At 47.1% G+C, this 23,416-nt stretch overlaps 1 protein-coding gene across 2 annotated transcripts in view; it reads left to right on the forward strand.

Annotated features, from left to right (window-relative positions):
- Nucleotides 1–1,928: 1,928 nt before the first annotated feature.
- Nucleotides 1,929–23,416, forward strand: part of ADGRG5 (adhesion G protein-coupled receptor G5) — a 542,058-nt gene continuing 520,570 nt past the window's right edge. Inside the window, exon 1 of one of the 2 annotated variants that reach the window (XM_069217338.1) lies at nucleotides 1,929–2,167. The gene's annotated coding sequence lies outside the window, so the exon portion shown is untranslated. The remainder of the gene's footprint in view (nucleotides 2,168–23,416) is intronic. The other variant, XM_069217337.1, reaches the window with a different exon arrangement.

Below are 23,416 nucleotides of genomic sequence, written 5' to 3' on the forward strand. Positions count from 1 at the left end.
CTTACTCTACGCTACTGCACTCTATGCCACTTCAAGCTACACCTCTCTACTCTACCCTGGACCACTCTACTCTATGCCAATGCAGCATTTGCTACTCTACTCTACACCACTGTGCTCTTTGCCACTGCACCCTACACCACTCTGTACAACTTCACTCTGTGCCACTGTACTCTACTCCACTCTGAAACCCTGCACTCTATGCCAGTGCACTCTATGTCAATACACTCTAAGCCAATGCATTTTACTCTGTAGCACTCAACTCTATGCTCCTGCACTCTACGCTCATCCACTGTATGCCATTCTAATCTATTCTGCATCACTACATGCAAAGCCACCACACTCTACACCACTTTACTGTATGCCACTACACTCCATGCCACTCTACGCAACTGCACTCTACCCTGCCCCACTCCACTCTATGTTTCTTCACTCTACTCAATCTTCTCTATGCAACAGCACTCTACACCACTCTACTCAACTATGCCACTTTACTTTTACCCATTGTACTCTATGACAATGCACTCTACACACCTGCACTCTGTCACTGCACTCTACGCCACTGTACTCCACTCTGCATCATTGTACTCTATGCCACTCTACACCACTGCACTCCGACACTCTACTCTGCAAAACGGCACTCTCCACCACTGAACTCTACCCCACTGTACTCTGCACTACTCCACGCCACTGCACTCTACACCACTGCACTCTATGCCACTGCATTGTATGGCACTATATTCAACTTTGCACCATTCTGTGCTACTATACTCTGCACCACTCTATGCCAGTGCACTCTGTGCCACTCAACTCTACTCTGCACTCTATGCCACTGCACTCTATGCCACTCAACTCTACTCTGTATCACTGAACTCTGCATCACTCAACTCTATGCCACTTCACTCTGCACCACTCTCACCCACTCTACCCCACTGCACTCTACACCACTGCGCTCTACACCACTCTATTACACTCTGCGCCACTCCAATCAGCGCCACTCCACGCCACCATACTCAGCAACACTCTATGCCAATGTACTCTACACCAGTCCACTCCTTCTATACCACTTCAGTGTATGCCACTCTATGCAAGTCCACTCAATGCCATTTCAATACATGACACACTCTGCTACTCCACCCTACAACACTCTACTCCACTCTTTACCATTCGACTCTATGCCACTTCATGCCACTCTCCTCTACACCACTAACATTTAGCCATGTTTAACAGCAGCCACGCTGGTGTACAACATGGCTAAAACACATTTGGCAAAGCCAATCGCTCTTGCATAGGTAAGAGCTATTGGTTTTGCCAATGCTTGTTTAAAAAAGAAGCAAACTGGGTCAGGGAAAAGTGTGGCAAGCAACAGATATGCTTTGGGAAGGGGAAGCAACACAGAAAGTGTTAGTTGTTGGGTTGAGAGGCAGGAAACAGAAAACAAAAGCTAGAGCAGGAAATACATGTACTTCCATGGAGAGCTGAAAACAAAAGAAAAATTGGTCCCTCGATGGAAGCAGTGGAAAAATACAAAACATCCAATCAAAAGGACTGGAAAAGAAGCTATGCTCCGTGGAATGACATGAAAGGCATTCAAGCCATCGAATAAAATGCATGTACATGAGATTGACAAGAAAGGAAAACAAGGAAGAGAAATGCACAGACTCAAAGCCCACTGTAAGTACTGATAGTGTACACATTAAATCGTTTGACTAAAGCTGTCTGTAAGCGAGACCTAACATAAGCTACAAAAGGAAGCTACTACAAGGTACACCAAAAAGGAAGTGGTTTTCTTTTGCTTTATGTCAGCTTTTTCTGCTCCCGATTTCTTAACTTAATGTTGTGCCACAGTGGTAAATGTAGATTATACTATTTTGAAAAGTATGATGAACTCGTGAGGCTGGTGATCAAAAGGAAATTTTGTTATCGCCCGCCCTTCTGTTTGCACGGTCTGTGCTTTATCCAACCGACAATCTGGCACTTTTCTGCAGTGGCTCCAACTACTGTCACATCCTGTTAAGCAAATCATCATTGATAACAGCGAAACTGTGTAAGAGAACCGAGAACTGCTCATCGCCTAAAACAGGTCTTTCTGCGAGCACGGCAGGCAGGCTTCTGGGAATGCTGCGTCAGCGCCCGAAGCAGAATCGTCTCTTGTGGGGTTCCTTGTAAGGTAAGTCGTGGCGAAGACCTACCTGGGTACCTCGGGCTGGGTCGTCTCCTGGGAAGGACATATCTGGTATATGGCCCTACCAGGAGATGGGTATGTGAATCGACTTGTGTACTTGGTATGGACACCTCTGGCGTGTGCTGCTCAGATGGAGCTAGGTTTCAGCATCCTCCCTGGTACGAATGGTGTCTTCAGAAGGCCCTTTTTAAAGCAATCCAAGGATGGAAAGACCCCAGGGTATTAGGGGAGAATTGTCTTTTCAGAAGAGCCCTTTCCTGTTGTGCAACCCACAGGGGGCTTGGTGAGGTTACCAGATGACTCCATTGCATCAGGGACACCGTTTTCCAGTCCTGTACTTTCCTTTAACAATGTAATGCATTCTGGGAGTTGTACTGTTGGTTAACCCATCTCAAAACATTGAAGACCTGGGCTGGGACTGGTGGCATTCTTAACATGGAGTCATCTGGTAACTTTAGACTTAGGGGGTTATTACAGCTTTGGAGGAGGTGTTAATCCGTCCCAAAAGTGACGGTAAAGTGACGGATATACCACCAGCCGTATTACGAGTCCATTATATCCTATGGAACTCGTAATACGGCTGGTGGTATATCCGTCACATTTGGGACGGATTAACTCCTCCTCCAAAGTTGTAATAACCCCCTTAGAGCTCAGCGCTTGATGCTTAGAAATTTTTTGGGGTAAACTTGAATTTGAAGGGACAGTCAAACAAAATATTTTCATGGTAAATAAGGAATCAACCTTTACATCGCGTTTGAGCTAAATTAAAATGTTTTGGAATCAGGCTATAGATAAATAGCCCACTACACCTCCTCCGTTTTCATGCTAGGATATTAACACCTGTTGGGCAAAATTCCCTCCCTTTTAATGCCTGATTAAGACAACAGAAAGTTGAAAGGTGACGATTTAACTTTTGGAAAGTGTTTTGTGTACTGTACCCATTGGAAACCATTTTAGTAACACAATCCGTTTGAGCTAGAACATATTTTTCATTGTTGAAATCTACAGATTATGCAGAAGACAACGAATAATGTCTAGAATTACATGAAACACGCCGTGGGCACATAATTATGTAATTTCACTGACTCTGCTACATACCTCACCCTTTCCAAGCCCACTCATAATCAGGCCGCAGTAATGTTCTATTACAGTGGTTCTCAACCTTTTGACTACTGTGTTCCACCACTTTATCATTAAGGGGGCCCAGGGACCCCCCCTGAATCATAATTGGTATCTGAGTACCCCCAACTGAGTCACTGAGACATTGTTGATTTGAAACACAAAACAATACACAAAAGATATAGAAACAAGCATTTATCAAACACATACACAAAATAACACATTTTAACTTTCAAAAAAATATAAATAAAAACTAATTAAACTTTTAGCCTCCAATTTCAAATTCCTTGACTTTTAAAGTATGTTTTAACATTTTCAATTGTACATTTGAAAATTGTAGATTTAGCCACTATATATATATATATATGTATATGTATACATACACTTTATTATTCTGTATATATTTAATTTTCTAACCAGTTGTGGACCCCCTGAGGAGGCTTTGCGGACCCCCAGAGGTCCCCGGACAACAGGTTGGGAACCTCTGTTTTATTACTTACTGGTAATTTTTATTACGCCTGGTCCTGTTGTCCTCATCCCATTCATCACTACGTGGAGGTAACTATCTCCATGACAGAAAAAGAACATGAGGAATGCTGGGATATCCCCTGCCCACCCCCTCCCTCTGGTAGTACATAACCTGTACTTACCCAGCATTCCGCCTGCACTACCAAGCCCCCAACAAAAGTCCGGCGGTACGGGAGGGTGGGAGGTGCGTGATGAATGGGAGGAGGAAAACAGGACCAGGAGTAATGAAGATTACTGGTAAGTAATAGAATATTACCCCCAGGTCCCTCTAGTCCTTGTCCCATTCATCACTATGTGGAGAATACCCAAGTATGCAAAACCGGCCTTCGGAAAACTGGACATAATAAACCCAAGACCACAAGAAGGGATACTAGACAAGCCACCAGTAACCCAAAACAAGGATGAAGAAAAAAAAGAACAGACCCCACCCTGCAACCCCAGGCAAAGGCAGAGCATGAACCAAGAAGGAAGCGACAGTGCCAGACCAAAGGAGCAGGGGATGCCCAGCCAGCAGCGTGGCAGAGCACAAGAATGGGAACATACAAAGACTAAACCCAGGAGACTGCAACCACCTGTGTAGCGCAAAGACCGAGGGCAAGCCTGGAAAGAAAAGCCCGACCCAGAGATATCCAGGCCCCAAAACCCCAAGGCAGGGAAAAACGCCTCACAAGCAATGAAACCAGGAAGGAACCACAGAAATAAAGGAAGGAACAGCGAAAACACAAACCCATAGTCTGAAAAAGACCAGAAAGACAGCTCGGCCCTGTGAGCACTCAGGTCCCCTTTACGCCCAAAGTAAGGGAGGGCCAACAAACAAAACCACTGAAAAGGAGAAAAGCGGAACAACTGCCTCCTCCAGAGACACACAGGAGCAGAAACCAAAGGCCCATCGAATCAACTGCAAGTATCCGAAAAGGGGGAAGAAGAAAACAGGCCAGTACACCGGAGGAAACTGACAAAACTCCAGAGAAACCACCCAGCTGAGAAAGCTCCCCAAAGAGACAGGAAAGCCGGACTTGCAGCCCACTGTGCAGGCTAAGTGGCCAATGTCAACACCAAACAAAAAGCGCTACCCAGACAGAGAGCAAACCAATGGAAAAAGCTCCACAGGACCCCACCAGGACCCACAACAACTCCCCTGTGTTGATGTGAAGAAAAACAAAACAGGTGGTTACCAAAGCATTGCACGGCTACATCCAGAAAACGGGGAAGCTCCAACCTCATATACCCTGCCATACAATGACCAAAACAGAGAGCCACATTAGGACCAGAGTGGAAAGGAAATGGACAGGAAAGGGAAGCAACCAAGCCTCTCCACAGCCAACCCCATAGGAATGGGAGAATATGACCGCTGGACCCATCAAGGAAACATCCAGTGCCACCTGCAGCACGGTCCGGAAGTGAGGCAGAAACTGGGCAACAATGCCACCAGAGGAAGAAGTGCAACAAACACCAGGGCCAGGTGACCAACAGGGCCCCCAATCCCCACAAACCCACCAATGGACAGCAGGCACAAAGAGGGGAAGGAAACCCTGAAGACAGGAAGCAAGTAAGGAACACCACACTACCCGCACATCAGCCAGAGAACGGCCACTGAGCAAAAAACAGTGCCCGGAACAAGGAACATCCAGTAAAGGGCACCCCTCTACCAACTCCCGGCAACTCCACCACCAAGAGAGAGACAACACCTTCACCCCATCGAACAGAGGAAAACAAGAGGAAAGAAGGACCAGGAGTGAACACCCCCTGAATGGCAAAAAACCCACTAGCACCCAGTTGGGAGCCAGAGGGTAATCCACCATAGAGAGAAAAAACAGGCTGAAAGCATGATCATCACCAAAGGCGTCCCAAAGAAACAACAGGCTCGAAAGGATAAAGCCCAAAGGTGGATTCCGAAGGCAAAAAACAGGCAACCCTAGCGAGAATCAAGGGCGGGGCCTGAAGCAAGGGAACCCCTGCCACAGCAAAGCCAGAACAGCCACAACAAGACCCTCAATGTCGCCAGGGACACCAGGAACAGACAGCTACAATGCCCTAAAACAAAAAACCCACTGAGACAGCAGAAGAACCCACAAGGGGCTAGAATGAAGCATATCCAGAGCCAAAAAAAACAACATTGGGAACAGGACCCTGGCCAAAAATCCTCAGAGCCAGACCCCGAAAAGGAGGCACCAACCCCGAGCGGGGACAATGCGACCTCTACAAAAGGCAGATCCAGAAAAGGCACCAACAGGAGGAGAGAAAACAGAGACTGGAAAACCGAAAAGCACGCACCCTGCAAACCAGCCCCACATTGAAGAGCCACGCAGCAGGACGGGCATGGCACTGGATGCACCCCTGACACGGAGGGAGGTTACAGGATATGCCTGAAAGAGACATCAACCAAGCTGTGGAACAATCCTGAACGACCCCTCCCCCCCCAACCTGAACGCGCCTGAATGGAAAAGCAGGAACCCTGCACCAGGGGCTGGTACTCGGGCGTCAGCACCCTACCTCTGGGAATAGAACACTCAACCAAAGCATGCACCAAGCGCCGCCTGGGAAGCAGAGAGGGAGGAGTGACACCCATTACAATGGTCCATCACCCCCATCTGGAAACCCAGAAGTACACCCCACCAGACCAGTCACAACAGAGCAGACCAGAAACAGAAAACCCCAAGCGGAAGCATGCCACACCCACAGGCAAAGGAAAGGGACGGAACAATGCATCCAAGAAGAAGAATGTCCAGGGACACAACTGGGGTAAAACCCTCAACCCAAAGAGACTGGGACATCATCCATGAGGCCACAGGCCCAAAGAAGCAATGGGAAACCAACAGCATAAGACAGACACAGGAGGTGACCCATTTCCGCAGAAACCAGGCCTAACCCTCGAAAACTGCTGAGAGCAGACAACACTAGGTGCCGCCCGGGTGGCACAGCTGAAGGCCCCAGAAAAAAACACTAATGGACCTGAAGAGTACCAGGACAGTGTACCAGTCATAAAGGAGGGGAACAAATGGAGACTGAACTGGAACAGAACGCTCTCAACCCAACATGCACCCAACATGTCACAGAGAAAAAGGACTGCGGATCCACCAGGAAAAGAACGCAAACTGCACTGTGTGAGGGACAGTGGCCATGTCCAGCACGCCACAGGCAACCTCAGAAGCCCCATGTGAGGAAAACAATAGGTAAAGAGCAGACATGGGCAGAATAGAACTCCCACCCCACACTGTGAAAGCCCAAGAACGGACCAGACCAAGGCGGGTCACACGCCGCAGGAACACTGCAACAACAATAGTTAAACAAAAAAAGGAGAATGAAGAAAAACTGCAGCGTTGCACAGGTCGGAGAGTGCAAGACAGCGGCCTGTGAAGAAGAAAAGGGAAACGTCCACAGACACACGTTAAACAGAACCCCCACCACTCAGTGCGAGGGACGAGAACGTGACTCCCCAGCTATGGGTTACAACAAAAAGACCAGTAAAATGACATCCTGACACCCCCCCAATCGATCATAGGGCACAACGTCACAGAAGCCATGAGGGTTACAGGGTGCTGAAGTGTAGGCAGAGGTAGACCAAGTTAATTCCCAGAAACTCAGGACCAGGAGCCAACGCTGAGACTCGAAACTGGTTCGTCCGGCTCAGAGGACAGCACCCCAAGTCATTATGTAGCCGTAGTAGAAAGTCAGTGTGACGGCAAAACTGACATTATAACAACCACTTGGAGTGGAAGAGAAAGGAAAGGAGGGAACCACTACAGTCACCCCCAGAACATAACCTGCTCCTCCTAGGGTTCAGGTCTGCGACCGTGACTGTCACGTCACAAACCCTTCAGCCACAATGACAAGAAGGAAACGTGTGGCACAGTCATAGACACACTTGGAACAAAACCCTTGCCTCCCAGTGTGAAGGCCTGTGACCGTCAACACCACGACATGAGTAATGCAGAGAAATTAAAGGGAAGGCACGTCCAGACACACACCTGGAACAGAACACTCTCCCTTAGTGTGAGGGTCTGTGACTGTGACCACTACCCACGGTTAAATCTGCCAAAGGCCGGGCCACCGAAAAGGCAGGAAACATTTACATACACACCTGGAACCGAGCCCTCGTAGCTAGGGTTGAGGGCCTGTGACCACGACCACCATGTGAATTGAAATGAATGTGGGTCACCGGGCACCTGAAACCAGCTTGCAACCACCACCACAACTGCAGCACGGCCCTTAAAAAAGGCAAAGTTGACAGACACACCTGCAACAAAACCCACACATCTCAGTGCGAGGGTCCACAATGTCGCAATGAGGCCACAGGAAAATTGGCGCCACAACAAAAAAAACACAGGCTGCCAAGCGGTACTCACCCCTTGTGTACCGCCAGGACTTAACTCCGATGAATGAAGAAGTCTCAGCAGCCGAGTGGAAAAGTGCACCTCCCGCGCATGGTCGGCAACAACTGTGTCTTAAGGAGGAAGTCAGGCAAGCCTCAGGCTACCAACTTCCTCCGTACGGCTCCCAGCAGCCCAGCTGGCCAGGAGACGTGCAAACCAGATCGCCTCGGTACATCGTGAGAAACAAGGGTCCGCCTGCGGCGACAGCGAGGCCAACAGCAGAGCTACACCAGCAAGCCCAGGAGACTGAAAGGTAGGGTACCGTAACAACAGTCGTACAGGCCCAGCAGGGACAACATCCTCATGTCCTCGAACTGTCGGAAGACAGAAAAAAGAACAGACGGAATGCTGGGTAAGTAAAGGTTATGTACTACCAGAGGGAAGGGTGGGGAGGGGATATCCCAGCATTCCTCATGTTCTTTTTTTCTGTCGTAGAGATACTTATCGCCACAAAGTGATGAATGGGACGAGGACTAGAGGAACCTTGGGGTAATCAAACATGGCAGTGAAATAATCTATCAACAATTCGCACTGGTGTAGTAGGTGTGTGTTTTAATCATGCAGATCCTTTTGAGTTCAGCGGCTGAGACTTCTTTTTCCAAAACTCACCAGGCATGCAGTCACTTATGCACACAGACCACTAAAGCTGCATACACTCATGCATGCTACCCACCAGGCATGCAGTCACCATTGCACACAGACCACCATACCTGCATACATTCATGCTAGCTACCCGCCAGGCATGCAGTCACCAATGCACAAAGACCACCATACTTGCATGCGTTCATGCACGCTACTCGCCAGGTATGCAGCCACCAATACACACAGACTACCATACCTGCATACTTTCCTGCAGACTACCCACCAGGCATGCAGTTACCAATGCACACAGACCACCATACGTGCAAGTGCTCCTGCATGCTACCCGCCAGGCATGCAGTCACCAATGCACACAGGCTACCATACCTACATACTTTCCTGCACACTACCCAGCAGGCATGCAGTTACCAATGCACACAGACCACCATACGTGCATGTGTTCCTGCATGCTACCCGCCAGGCATGCAGTCACCAATGCACACAGACCACCATGCCAGCATGTGTTCATGCATGCTACACTACCCGCATGGCATGCAGTCACCAGTGCACACAGACTACCATACGTGCATGTGTTCATGCACGCTACCCACTAGACGTGCAGCCACCAATGCATAGAGACTACAATACCATCATGCATTCATGCATGCTACCCAGCAGACACGCAGCACCCCATGTACTCAAATACATATACATAGACCCATGTGCACAGAACAAAACACACAGGCTCACAGATAAGACACATATAGATAAATAATTTACACACATATTAACCCCTCGGGTGCCCCGGATGGGCTGGTCTCGCCCTCGGCCACAGTTGACATGTGCTGAGGACGAGACCACCCCGTCCTGCACCCGGCCCACAGGAAAAGTGCTAGTGCTCCCCCGTGGGCCTCCCACCCCCTCCACTGGGCAGGGATGGAAGGGGAATCGCTTTCCCTTCCACCCCTGACCCCCCCGCTGCTCCCCCCTAGTGAATTCTAATGACCTCAGCACGCAATCCAGCGCTGACCTCATCAGAGGTCACCCCATGCAATCAGAAGAGAAATGCTTGCATTATGCATTTCTCTTCTGACGGGGGGATGGGGGCGGGCAGAGAGACATGAAAGGAAAGGAAAGGCTTTTCCTTTCTTTTCATGTCTTTCTGAGAATTTCTACAGCTCGATCTTAAAGCAATCAGGCTGCTGAAGTCCCCACTAGACACCAGGGAGTTTTTTTTATTTTTTATAAACAATGAAGGGAAGCGACCCCTTGGGCAAGGCTCGCTCCCCTGGATGTCAATTTTATTTTAGGCCATTTCTTCCCACCTTGGGGACAGATTAACCTATTTTTCTTAGGCCAATCTGCCCCCAAGGGGGGCAAAAACCACTAGACACCCGGGATTTTATTTTGCGTCAATTTCACGCATGGAGAGCGACCTCTTAGGCAAGGGTCTAACCCCTCGGGCATCTTTATTTTAGGCCATTTCGGCCCCCTATTTTAATTAGGCAGATATGCCCCCAAGGGGGTCAGAAACCATTAGGCACCAGGGATTTTTTAAAATAATTTTTTACAGATGGGGAGCGACCCCTTAGGCAAGGGTCGCTCCCCTGGGGGCAAATTTATTTTAGGCCGTTTCTGCCCCCCTTGGGGCAGATCGGCCTATTTTAATTAGGCAGATTGGGCAGAAACCACCGGGCACCAGGGATTTTTCAAAATTATTTTTTACAGAGGGGGAGCGACCCCTTAGGCAAGGGTCGCTTCCCTGGGGGCCAAATTTATTTTTGATCATCCTATTTCTATTAGGCTTGTCTGCCCCAATGGGGGGCAGAAACCACTTAGGCACCAGGGATTGGTGTGTGTGTGTTTTGTTTGGGGGGGGCAGCATCTTGGACAAGGGTCACTCCACATGGGGGCACATAACTGTTAGCCAATTTGCCCCCCTTGGGGGCAGATCAGCCTATTTTTGTAAGGCCCATCTGCTCCTAAGGGGGGCAGAAAGCCCACCAGACACCAGGGAAGATTTTTTTTTTTTAAAAGAGGGTGGGAAAATGGCCAGACTTCCACCTCAAATAAATGGAGACAAAGTTGTTCTGCCCACCGGTGGGCAGATGGGACAATTAACCCCAGATCCACTCCAGAAGGGGGCAGAAAGCCTACTCGATGCCAGGGAATTAAAAAAAAAAAAAAATAGTGGGGTGGTGGCTCAGTATAGGCATTGTTATGCCCCCACCCAAAACTGAACCGGGTAACAGTCTTTCAGCTCTCCCTCCGCACACTAAAATATCTTATCCCAATGGCAAGCAAGAGGACATTTGATTATTTTGGGTTTTGGTTCTACATTTGGGCCATGAGAGCTTGTCTAACTCTCAAAATCGTCCCACTTGGAATGGTGAGGGCTGCACTTTTTGGACTTTGGGACGCTGCTGTGTAGAAAAATCTATGAGACCTAGACACATCTGAAAACTAAGCATCTGGGTGAGTCCAGGGTGGTGTGCTTCACATGCACCCGCACCATTTTCTTACCCACAATGCCCTGCAAACCTCCAACTTTGCTTGAAATCACACATTTTCCCCACATTTTTGTGATGGAACCTTCTGGAATCTGCAGGAATCTACAAAATTCCTACCACCCAGCATTTTTGCATCTATACTAATAAAAATTCTGCCCGACTTGTCAGCCTAAAAAACATTTTTTTTCAAACTGCCCTTTTGGACCTGCTTTGGTGCCCCTCAATTTTGACATGTTTTTGGCTCTTCCCTTTTACAGGCACTTGGCCCACCTACAGAAGTGAGGTATCATTTATATCAGGAGACCGAGGGGTACATTGGGTGGTAGGATATTTGTGCCTGGTGCGGTGATCCCACACAGAAATGTGGGGAAAATGTGATTTTTTTTTTAGGTTTGCTGAGTATTCTGTGTAAGAAAATACTGGGTGATCCACGTAAGTCACACCTCCCTAGACTCCCTCTGGTGTCTAATTTTCAGAAATGTCTGGGTTTGGTAGGTTTCCCTAGATGGCTGCTGACCCCAGGATCAAAAATGCAGGTGCCCTCCGCAAAAACAGGTAGTGTTGTATTTGATCATTTTGATGTGTCCACATCGTGTTTTGGAGTATTTCCTGTTGCGGGCACTAGGCCTGCACACTCAAGTGAGGTACCATTTGTATCGGGAGATGTAGGGGAATGCTGGGTAGAAGGAAGTTTGTGGCTCCCCTGAGATTCCAGAATTTTGCAGCACCGAAATGTGAGGAAAAAGTGTGTTTTTTTGCTAAATTTTGAGGTTTGCTAAGGGTTCTGGGTAACAGAACCTGGCGAGAGCACCACAAGTTACCCAATCCTGGGTTCCCCTAGGTGTCTAGTTTTCAGAAATGTCCAGATTTGGTAGGTTTTCAAAGCATTTTGGCCGGATGAGCTGGAGGCCAAAATCCACAACTAGGCACTTTGCAAAAAACAGGACAGTTTTCTTTGGGAAAATGTGATGTGTCCATGTTGTGTTTTGGGGCATTTTCTGTTGCGGGCACTAGGCCTACCCACACAAGTGAGGTATGAATTTTATCTAGAGACTTAAGGAAATGCTGGGTGGAAGGATTTGTGTGGCTTCTCTCAGATTCCAGCATTTTCTATCACCAAAATGTGAGGAAACTGTCTGTTTTTGCCAGATTTTGAGGTTTGCAAAGGATTCTGTGTAACAGAAACTGGTGAGAGCATCACAAGTTACCCCATCCTGGGTTCCCCTAGGTGTTTAGTTTTTAAAAATGCACAGGTCTGGTAGGTGTTTTTAGGTGCCGGCTAAGCTAGAGACCAAAATCCACAGCTAGGCAATTTGCAAAAAATACGTTAGTTGTCAATGTAAAAATTTGATGTGCCCATGTTGCGTTTTGGGGCGTTTCCTGTCACAGGCACTAGGCCTCCCAACACAAGTGAGGTACTATTGTTATCGGGAGACTTGAGGTAATGCTGGGTGGAAGGACATTTGTGGCTCCTCTCAAATTCCAGAACTTTCTATAACTGAAATGTGAGGAAAAAATATTTTATTTTGCCAAATTTTTAGGTTTGCAAAGGATTCTGGGTAGCAGAACCTGGTGAGAGCCCCACAAGTCACCCCATTCTGAATTTACCTAGGTGTCTAGTTTTTAAAAATGTATAGGTTTGCTAGGTTTCCCTAGGTGCCGGCTGAGCTTGAGGCCAAAATCCACAGCTAGGCACTTTGCAAAAAACAGGTCAGTTTTGTTTGGGAAAATGTGATGTGTCCATGTTGTGTTTTGGAGCATTTCCTGTCGTGGGCACTAGGCCTACCCACACAAGTGAGGTATAATTTTTATCGGGAGACTTGGGGGAATGCTGGGTGGAAGGAAATGTGTGGCTCCTTTCAGATTCCAGAACTTTCTATCACCGAAATGTGAGGAAAAAGTGTTTTTTGCCACATTTTGAGGTTTGCAAAGGATTCTGGGTAACAGAACCTGGTGAGAGCCCACAAGTCACCCCATTCTAAATTCCCCTAGGTGTCTAGTTTTAAAAAATGCACAGATGTGGTAGGTTTCCCTCGTTGCCGGCTGATCTAGAGGCCAAAATCCACAGCTAGGCACTTTCCACAAAACATGTCAGATTTCAATGTAAAAATGTGATGTGTCCATGCTGCGTTTCCTGTCGAAGGCATTAGACCTACCCACACAAGTGAGGCACCATTTGTATCAGGAGACGTGGGGTAACACAGAATAGAAGAAGAAGTGTTATTGCCCCTTGTCTTTCTCTCTATCTTTTCCTTCCAAATATAAGACAGTGTGTAAAACAGACGTCTATTTGAGAAATGCCCTCTAATTCAGATGCTAGTATGGGGATCCCAGAATTCAGAGGTGTGCAAATGACCACTGCTTCTCAACACCTTATCTTGTGCCCATTTTGGAAATACAAAGATTTCCTTGATACCTATTTTCCACTCTTTATATTTCAGCAAATGAATTGCTGTATACCCGGTATACAAGGAAAACCCATTGCAAGGTGCAGCTCTTTTTTTGGCTCTGGGTGCCTAGGGTTCTTGATGAACCTACAAGCCCTACATATCCCCACAACCAGAAGAGCCCAGCAAATGTAATGGTACTTTGCTTTCAAAAATCTGCCATAGCCTGAAACATTTATAGAAGAAAACATGGACAGAAATTGCTCTTTTTCTCACCTCAATTTCATTATTTTTTCATTTTAGCTGTTACTTTCTGCAGGAAAACCTTGAAGGATCTACACAAATGACCCCTTGCTGAATTCAGAATTGTATCTACTTTTCACAAATGTTTAGCTGTCTGGGATCCAGCATTGGTTTCACACCCATTTCTGTCACTAACTGGAGGGAGGCTAAAGCACAAAAAATAGTAAAAATGGGCTATGTCCCAGTAAAATGCCAAAATTGTGTTGAAAAATGTGTTTTTCTGATTAAAGTCTGCCTGTTCCTGAAAGCGGGGACAATGGTTATTTTAGCACCACAAGCCCTTTATTGATGTGATTTTCAGGGAAAAAAACACAAGCTTTCTTCTGCAGCCCTTTTTTTGCATTTAAAAAAAATAATGAAATTGTAGCTATATTTGGGATGATTTCTTGGTCTCCTCCAGGGGAACTCACAAACTCTGGGTACCTCTAAATTCCCTAGGATGTTGGGGGAAAAAAGGACACAAATATGGCATGGGTAGCTTATGTGGGCAAAAAAGTTATGAGGGCCTAAGCGCGAACTGGCCTAAATAGCCAAAAAAAAGGCTCGCACCTAAAGGGAACAGGCCTGGCAGTGAAGGGGTTCACATATAGTCCCACACAGCCCACATATGGGCAGAAACCACATAGAGAGGCACACATAGTCAAAAAGGTATTGGATGAATAGATATAATCTGGAGAAACCGGACAGTATGAGGGACAGATTGGTGCTTAATTGCTGCTGCTGAATGTCAGACTTTATGTTAACACTGCATGCATTTTCTCTTTGTACAAAATGACATTTGAAGATTAGGATGTAGTGGAATGTTCATGCCCATTGACACTTTGGCCTCTCCCTGGAAAGGTTACGATGCTCCACTTCAATCTCCAATCAATCCTTCCACTCTCTGGAATGCACAGCTGTATACAACAGTACAGCACGCCCTTCATGCCCACTTTGTTCTCTTTGGTATGATCATAAGTGTAGTACTGCAATTCAATGTGTGCATTTGTAACATTTAGGGCTTTCGGGTTGTTCAATGTACCCATTCCTGGTCGTCCTTGTACAAATTATTATTGTCAAGTGTGCTATTCCAATGGGATCGAATAAAGCAGACAAACCTAGTTACACACTGCAGAGTGCATTAACTTTAACAAGATGACATTTTCTTTACCAAACATAACTGTTTGCATGTTGATAATGTACATTCCTTTTGTCTTAATTCTTTCAAATGTGTTTGCTCTTGAATTACAATGTTGTCACCAGCTCGTTGCGGGCAATAATATAGTTTATCATACTTTTAGTTTTCTTGTCTTTATAACTTTATCATCTTCACATTTTATTGGAGACTAGAATAATTCCATGCAATAAATTGTTCTAGTTGATCATTGTGAGCATTGTGGGCATTGACTTATACACAACCCCGAAATCACCTGGGCATCTAACAGCTAATGCCTTGTTCAGCACTTTGAAATCAGGAAGAGATTTATTTCTACCACGTTTACTAATAGAAAAAAGGCAGATACCTTATGAATAATAAAAGTGCACGAGTAAACTGAATTCCTAAAATGACATTTGCATTCCTCTCTCTCACTCATCCAAATCTATGTCAGGACCGGAGGCTCCAATTATGCTTCTCTTAAAAGACAAAAATAAAGACATCACTTCCTGTGACATACCACATGGCCACCATAGAGTCCAGCCCTACATAAGCCCAACTCCAACAAGCCTCCTCTTTCTTTGCTGCTTCGCAGCCAGTTAATTGCTAAGAGATATATCTGAAGAGAAAACGATTGGATGTTCCGCATAGATTTAAAGGATGCTTATCTGACCTTTCCTATTTTTCCTCCTCACTGGCGATTTCTTCACTTTCTATGGCAGGGCTGTTGTTTCGAATACAAGGTCCTTCCTCTCAGCCTGTCCTCGGCGCCTTGGGGCTTCACGAAGGTGATGTGCCCTATTGCAGAACACCTTTGCGCCAAAGGTGTACGTCTGATCATATCTCTCATGACCTTATCATCATGTCTCAGTGCCCTCTTCTTGTATTGACCCATCTGGAATGGGCGATATCTCTCCTTCAGGACTTGGGTTTCATCATCAACAGTCAGAAGTCCATCCTGGTTCCTTCCAAGAGATTGGAGTTTCTGGGCTTTCATGTGGGCTGTGTCCTAGCCCAATTGATCCTTCCTTCCTCCAAGGTCTGCAACATAAAGAAGGAGTTACGGGCGCTGTTGTCCAAACAGGTGGTATCTTTGAGATGCCTAGTGCAAATGGTGGACGTTCTCTCATCGTCCATTCAGGCGATATTTCCGGGGCCTCTCCATTACCGAGCCCTTCAGCGTCTGAAAATCTCTCATCTCCAAAAGGGTCTCAGTTATTCTGCCCTGGTTCCCCTCTCATCCGAGGTCAGGACCAAGATCCAGTGGTTGCTCAATCATATGGATGCTTGGAATGGGAGAGCGTGATCAAATCAAATGCCAGCCACTGGGGCTGGGGAGCCCGTTGCGGCTCAGTGATCACAGGGGGTCATCGGTCACGGGCAGAGCTAGCTCTCAATATCAATTGCTTGGAACTCTTGGCGGGTTCTTTTGTAATTCGCAGTCTCTCTCCTGAGGGGTCGAATTGTGGCATTCTTTCCGGATGAACAACATTTTGGCAGTCCGTTATGTCAACAGGCTGGGCGGGACGAGATCTTGCCTCTTTTTGGAGATTGCCAAGGAATGTTGGCATTTTTGCCTTCAACATCGGATTTCGGTGACAGCAGAGTATCTCCTGGGTCAGAGCAATATGGTAGCCAATTGGCAATCCCGTTATCTTCACGACTTCAGCAATTGGAGACTTCATCTGAGAATGTTTCACTCTCTCCAATGCCTGTGGGCCCTTTTCTCGATAGACCTCTATGCATGTTGCCTCAACTGGCAGTTGGATCGGTTTTTCAGTTGGCGCCCGGATCCAGAAGCCAAGGCAACCGCTGCATTCCTGCAGGACTGGTCCCAGTTCCTGGGATATGCTTTTCCTCCCTTCATAATGATTCCCAGAGTTATGAGTCAAGTGCGCCGTCAGAGGGTGGAGCTGGTGCTTCTGACTCCTCCTCTGGAGGGCTCAAGCCTGGTTTCCTGTAATTCTAGAGATGTCTTGCTCTCCGTCAGTCATTCTTCTGCATCTTTGAAACTTTTTACTAGACCCGATGGGCCTTCCTCCTCCTCTAGTGCAATCGCATTCCCTTACCCTTGTGCCCTGGAGAATTTCTGGGAACGATGGTCTCTCCCAGGACTTTCGCGCAAATCTCAGGATTTCATCTTAAAATTCTGTGCACCTAACACCCACAAGCGTTACGCTTCCACTTTGAAACATTGGTGGTCTTGATGCTGATCCTTTCTCAGTGGATTGGTGCATGATTATAAATTTCTTGTCTCATTTGGCAGCTTCAGGTATGGGCTAAGGATCTGCTAATAATTACAGGTCGGCCATCTCAGCAGATCATGTTCCCACTGAGGGTAAACCTGTTGGCGAACTTCTGATTGTGTGTAAACATCTTCAGGGAATTTGGTTTTCGAACCCTCCTCAACCGCGTTATTCTACCCTTTGGGATGTAAATATTGTCCTATGTTTTTTAGATCCCTGGCTGGCTAATAGGTACCTTTCCAGAAAGCAGTTATCTGCTAAACTTACTATGCTTCTGTGTTTGGTATCTTGTAAACGGGTTTCTGGTGTAAAGGCATTAGATCTCTTGGGTAGAGTTTTTTCTACTGAAGAAGTATCCTTTACTATTTCTCGCCGTACCAAGTGTAATACTAGATCCATGTTTTATCCTAGTTTCCCGGATAATTCTAAGCAGTGTGTTGTACAATGTTTGAAAGATTATGAGGTGAGTACAGCCGAATTTCACCCTGACAAGGGTGGTCAATTGTTAATTTTCTTAGTGAAGCCTTTCTGTCCAGTATTTTCGGCCACTTTGGCTAGATGGATGCGGTGGCTTATGAGTGAGGCGGGCATTTGATACCACTCAGTTTGGGGTCACCCTGCGCGACGCGCCATGGCATCTAAAGCTTTTTGTTTGGGTTCTCGCCTCTAGGACATTTTGAGACCAGCTGACTGGTCATCTGAGTCTACCTTTAAGGCTTTTTACTATAACCCATTTTAGATGTTGGAAAGATTGTTCTAGACCAGCTTTAAAATAGCATAATCGGAGCCTCCGGTCCTGACATAGAATTTTTTTTCTTCTAGCTTTCGCGTCAAGACATTTTCAATTCTATTAAGGACACGGAGGCAAGGATTATCCCTCCCTCAGAAAAGTGTTTTGTATAAAATTACACATGTTATTGATATGTCTTGACTTTCATGATATGTTCCTTTTCTTACTCCCCTTTTTTTTAATGATGTTGAAATATCAAGGGTTTTGGTTCAGTGTTTATGGCTCGATTTTTCTTGTTTATTCTTAGGCAATGAATACAAGTGACTCCTGTTCTTCTGAGTGAATGTTGTTCTGGTTATCTGGATTTTCCTCCTCAGACTCGGCCCGTTGACCCCTTCGCTAGTTGGATTCAGTGGTTCCGTTGAAGCTCCTGCTTGGTTCGCTTTTTCCTCCATTGGGGATTTGTTCTTGAGACTTTTACTGTTATTTGGACTCACGCAAAGAAAGAGGAGGTGTGTTTGACTGAGGGGGGCTTATGTAGGCCTGGACTGTATGGTGGTCATGTGGTCTGTCACAGGAAGTGATGTCTTTGTTTTTGTCTTTCTATTGGCTGCTAAAAAATTAAAGCATGGAAAGAGAAGCATAATCCTCGCCTCCGTGTCCTTAATAGAACTGAAAAATTCTTGATGCGAAAGCTAAAAAAAAAATTTATTGTAAAGGCAGCAATTCTACATGGGGGGCGTGGCCGGCTGCGGCAAGATGGCGGATGCAAATTAGGGCAGTTCTGAGCCCTGACCCATGATTCGCGGCCATCAGATTATATTCTGGCATTGAGTAGCCCCCATAGTTGGATCAGGGGAGTGCATGCATCCTTAAGGTCTGGGGACCCCCTTTGTTTTGCTGAATTGAAGAGCTGCGTTGGACTGCCACATTGTGGGTCCCTACGTGAGGAGCCAGGACATGGGACCTCACCTGGTGAGCCCTTGCACCAGGGTGGGGCCTGCCTGCAGACAGCTGTTGGGCTCTCATTCCAGACTAATGGTGATCCGCCTCCTGCAATTCAGGGATAAAGAAACTATCCTGAGAGCTGCCCACAATTCAGCCCCCATTTAATTCGACAACACGTGTATTACACTTCCCTGATTTCACAATATGGAGGCAGCATCAGAGGGCCTCCTTCTTGGGGGTCAAGAAGCTCCTGTGTCAAGTTGGACTCACCTACTCTCTGCTGTTTCCAGCAAAGCTCAAAGTACTGGTTCAGACCAGTCACTTTTTCAGGGAGCCCACTAATGCCTGGGACTGGGTAGAGCAGCGCTGATATGAATCATCCACTCCTCCTATTTCCGTACAGAGATCTAGTGTTGAGAAGAGGCACCGTAGAGGATGTCAGCAAAGCTGGGATGATACGGTCCCACGAGCAGAGGGGGCTCCATCCCTGGTACAGACGCGAGACCAGCAACAACGCACGTTGTCAGCCGTATCACATCTAGCATCTGAGTCTGAGTGGCGCTCCCCCCCATCACGGCACCTCACAGAGAATTCCCAGTCGGACTCTGGTTCAATTGCCTCATTCAATAGTCACTCTTCAATGATCCTGCTGCAGGTCACCCCACAAACAGCAGATTTACTGGCAAAAAGTCCATGTAATGATGTTGACACATACAACTTTGGTTGTTTTTTTTTGGCCCATACATACTTTCCTCTACTACAGCTGCCCTCCCTGGGGGCCACTTATTCACCCGCTAACATTGGTCCACACTTCCAACTTATTTCTACAAAGTATGAAAGGGTCAGTCAAGCCTCGAGGAGCATGCCTATGCAGTGAGCTTTGGAACCCTACATACCATATTGACAGACTGAATACAGGCTCACGTTATTGGTCACAGTCCCCCCCACTGGACAATCATTTATTGTTAGTTAGAGTCCTACACGAGACCCCACTAATAGTATTCACATTCAATGGGTCTATCTGTTTACTGGTTGGGTATTCACTGTTTCTGTGCATACCCTGGGAGGGAAGTTGAGAATAAGTTAATTTTGCTTTTCTTTGCAGGTCATACTCCACATTTATTGTCAGCACCGGTTGAGCGTATCCCACCTCTGAAGTGCCATGACTAAAGTACTTACCCGAAATGTATGGGAAATGGGGACAGCATGTGAGCAACATCTAGCCCAGCAATACATACACTGGGGCAATACTCATATCGCATTTCTTCACGGGACATTTTGCGGGGCTGAAGATACTCAGCTACAAAAGAGATGGCACGGGCTCTGTTATTGCACTACATACTCTGGGTTTGCTCAAGGGGTTTTAGTCTAGGTGCATCCCGCTGTCCCCTTCAAGTGCATTGCCACAGAAATATACCCGAGGCCAGCTGGATGGCCATCCACTCCTGTTGGGCAGCGTGTATGCACCAAATGTAGCCCAGCAAACCTTCGTAGCCTGCCTCTCGGTGATCCTCACAAAGTGGGAACGTATTCTGTGGCTCATTGGTGAGGATTGCAGCAGCATGATCGATCCCAACCTCGACCTTTCACACCCCTCACTGCCGACTTCCCCTGTAATAGTGACTGTGGCGAACCTCACGCAATGGCTTGCCCATTGGTCACTCCTGGACAGCTGGCAAGCATTATAACTGAATGTTAAGGACTACTCCAATCGTTCTGGATCATATACCTTGTCACCCAGCCATACATGTGAGGGTGTAATCTGGAGAATACCTTGGCCTGATCTTCTCCAACCATAACCCATTGCAACTACACCTGAACTAGGGAGCTCCTCATCCGCCTGAACCTACTTGGTGAATTCAACCAGTGCTACTAGAAAACAGAGCATTCCGTGAATCAACTCGGGAAGTACTGACTCAATACATGACGGAGAATTGAGGCACAGCGACTTCCAGGCCCAAACAATTGGAGACACTCCAGGCCCACTGCATAAATGTATTGGTGGGGGTGCAGGTGAATGTGCATAGCGAATTAATAACCCTTGAGCAGTCAATTAGCATGCTAGAAACGGAATCCTGCACAGCCCATTCGGGTCACCACGCACTTGCGATAGCCAGGGAACGTTACTCTCAACTAAAAGCCCAGCTGCGATGCTTTCATTTCTGAGCCTATCAGGCTAAGATGCATGCTGAGGGCGACAAGTCTGGTCACCTAGTGGCCTGGCTGCTCCATAGTGTGCAACCAACTGCGCCGGCCACTATGATACATCAATCCCCAACCTGCATGGTCACAACTCAATCAGATATCCATGCCACATTCACTTCGTACTATATGGCACTCTACGACCCAACTGCTACTGATCGGACTACTGCCATACTGTCCTTCTTAGGAGAAATGGTGTTACCAACTGTGGACCAGCTGGCATGAGAAGACCTGCATTTATCCTTCATAGAGGAGGGGCTTAGGGCATCCGTCAGAGGGTCAGCCACAAGTAAAACTCCTGGCCTCGATGGACTTCCAGTTGAGTTCTATAAAGCTTATGATGATGTTCTGGTAGCTAAACTGCTGGAGCTGTATCAGGCGGCCCTGATAAAGAGGAGACTACCCCCTACACTCTGCCCGTTACTCATAGTTTGGTTACGGAAACTGGATAAGGACCCACTAGAGGAGGCATCATACCGCTCCTTGTCCATGCTAGGCACTGACTATGAAATATTCAGTAGGACCATCGCTGGCTGCCTTCCAGAGCATATGACCCAGCTGTTGCATGCTGGTCAAAACGGCTTTTTCCCTGGTCGCTCCACTACGCTTAACGTCCGAAGGCTCCATCGAGTGCTGGAGCATGACCCGCTCACTTGCCGTATGCTGCTTGTTTAGTGATAGACCTAGAGCAAGCATTCAACACTGTGGAGTGGGTCTATAGGTTTGCAGTGCTTTCAAGATTTGGACTACCGATGCGCATGCTGCTCCTCATTCATTTACTCTACACAGCCTCTACAGCCCAAGTTAACATAGGCCACCTCATTGCAGCCCTGTTAGAGATAAGTCAGGGAATGTGACAGGGATGCCCACTGTCACTGCTCCTATTTGTGCTGGCAATGGAACTACTAGCCTAGTGCTTGCTGCAAGATGTGAGGCCTGGGGTATCCAATTGGCGGATTAATTGCACGTCATCTCCCTTTATGCAGACAATGTCCTTATATACATCCATGACATCAGGCAATGGCTAGACAATATAGAGATGACCCTAGCTGAGTTTCTGGAGGCCTCTGGGTTGGGTGTAAATTGGGAAAAAGATATGTCTGTTCCCCATATATCCAGCCTGCCCACCACACCATCTAATGGTGGGCCCCCACATTGTGAAATGGGAACCACGTACATTTCACTACCTTTGAATCAGAATATATCATGATCCCCGGGACCTGATAGATGGCAACCTCACCTGAGCTATCGCCTCCCTGAGACGGCAACTGACATTCTGAAGCACACTCACACTTAAAGTACAGGGCTGGGACTTGTTGTCTAAAATGGTTATGCTAACCTGGCTCCTTTAATATTTCCATAATATACCTCTTCAAATACCAAACTCCACTTTGCGCACCCTACATGGTATGTTATGGACCTTTATTTGGAACAGGAGACGACGGCGTGTGGCCTTACGGAAGCTTCAACTACCAGTTTACAAAGGAGGATTAGGAGCTCCTAATTTGGAGCATTATTACTTAGTGGCACAGCTACAATGGCTGTCTCGGTGACTAGCAGGCCGACACCTGACAGAATTGGGCCTTCCCACGCCTGATCTTGCACACTGCATGATACATGAGCTGTTGCTGCCATTAGGGAAACTCCCCCCGCAATCCAACCAGCGCCTGAACATTGAGAATAACTGCTACACTAGAAGCCTCTGGCTCACCCCAACGCAGACACTGTACTCACAAGAGATACATATTATCTCTATATGCCCCTTCAGGGAACTTCTCAGTAGGGAGGGGATAAAGCTTTTGGAGATGGAGGGAGTGGACACTCTGGGTGCACTGTTCCAAAACACTGACCTCATGCCTTTTGAGGAGCTTAGCGTCAACCATAATCTGCCATTGTACCATTTCTTAGCCTACCGGACTCTACTAGCCGAACTGCAGCAAAACTGGCAGATTGTGGACACAGAACCTGAAATGCATCTCTTGGTCCATGTAATCCACAGAACGCGTAGTGGCCGGCGCCTAATCATATGGTTCACACATGCAATGGCTCAAACACTTCATGGCATACGGACAATCCATTAGGCAACACTGGGAGCGTCACATTAGTCATGACTGCACATAGAAAGAATGGAGCCAAATCCTTATATACCAGCGTAACGTTTCACGCTGTGCCAA

The sequence above is a fragment of the Pleurodeles waltl genome, chromosome 12 (genome assembly GCF_031143425.1).
Source record: "Pleurodeles waltl isolate 20211129_DDA chromosome 12, aPleWal1.hap1.20221129, whole genome shotgun sequence".
Lineage (NCBI taxonomy): Eukaryota > Metazoa > Chordata > Amphibia > Caudata > Salamandridae > Pleurodeles > Pleurodeles waltl.